Source organism: Rhagoletis pomonella, unplaced genomic scaffold (assembly GCF_013731165.1).
Source record: "Rhagoletis pomonella isolate Grant_MI unplaced genomic scaffold, Rhpom_1.0 Rhpom_scaffold_00013, whole genome shotgun sequence".
Lineage (NCBI taxonomy): Eukaryota > Metazoa > Arthropoda > Insecta > Diptera > Tephritidae > Rhagoletis > Rhagoletis pomonella.
The window spans coordinates 14,538,418-14,540,108 of NW_023458567.1; positions in this window are offsets into that span (position 1 = coordinate 14,538,418).

Here is a 1,691-nt window from a genome sequence, read left to right on the forward strand (position 1 = left end):
GATTTTGATTAGGGTAAAATGTGGTTTCAACAAGATACGATCACATGCCACAGTTATGGCTCTACTGCAGGATGTATGATTTCGAGATTCGGAGTTGTGGCTTGGCCACCAAGACCCTTTCATCTAAGGCCTTTGGATTTCATTTTGTGGGGTTATGCGGTGTTTGTGCGAGCAGTCCTATCTACAACAGTAATTGAAGGACAAGATACGTGAAGTAATGGCCGAGTTTTTTTCACAGAAAATTACCATAAAGGTCAAACAAACGGTGACGTCCAGGACACATAAAGGTAGATAAATTTTAAAACTGACTTGAAGAAACGGCCATCAGTATTTTTTTTTACTTTATTTTCACAAGGAGAAAATGGATAGCCCTGTATTTTAGCGGGATTTTTTTTTCAAAACTCTTATTTCTTCAAAATTTCCCTAAGAAACGAAGAAAATATCAAAATTTCTAATTTGAATTCTCTATAGTAATTGAATCCTGCCTTTTTGCTTGCTATCCAGAGCAGAATGAGGTGGCGAAGCCATCTTTTTTTATGTCGTCGGATCTTATCATAAAGGAACTAAATATATATGTATGTATGTACATAACTCATATTGTAAAAAGTCGATTGGTTGAATTTGTGAAACTCTTATTTTTAGTGAGAATTAAAACAAGTTTCCTCAATGCAGCTAAAACTATTAAGAGCTCAAATAAGCACGTAAATACATATGTACAAAACATAACAGCTTTAGTTAATGGCAAATAAAACAAATGCATATAAATTATTTTAAAAGATATAGGTACCTACGTTCATTAAACGCGAAAGAAAAAAACCTACAAATAACATTTTAAACCTTGACTATGGGGTCGCACATCTGCGTACATATATGTGTGTATGCATGTATGTATGTAGGTAAATATTTATAGTACACATTCCTTAGAAGTTTTTAAAAAATAATTCATACATTCATTCAACAAACTCTTCAATATTTTTGACGCCATTCGCCCAAATAAATAAATGCAACAATAGACTTGTTCAACATTAAAAAAAAAATCAAAAATATGTACATATGTATTTGTCACCACACGCGGCACAAAACAGCTGTTCCGGTATGAGCATTGCGTCAGTGAGAGAAAAGGAAATGCCATACATAACCATCATCATAACTGAATGGCAAACGCAATCATCACCACCTGCTAAGCCCAGACGCAAACCACATTGAAAGGGAATATAAAATTGCATTGCAGTGGAGTTTGTGAAAAATCGATGAAGCGTTTGCCACGACAAGACTTGGGAAGACGCACTACCGGAGCGAGCGGGATCGATCACTGACTTCGGTCTGTGGTTCCAGCTGTTTCATGCGCCGTCACAAAGCAACAACGCCGCAGTTTGGTCGATAATGCATTATTTACAAACTATTTAACATTTGTATGAAGCCTGTGGTATGAAAGTGCATATCTGTACATGTGTGTGTTTGCTTATATATACGGTGACCATATTTATGAGAGCCGAATACGGGACAAAAAATAATTTTGCAAATTTGTTCCACAACAGCTTACAGATCTTAAAGCCTTCTTCAATGAAAAAAAATCATTAAATTTTAGTATAATAAAGTGCAATTTTAAGTTGCTAAGGCTTACCAATAATTTTTGCCAATTTTTTTTTGTTGACGGTTACGCATTTTTTTCATACAAAGTAAGTAAGTTC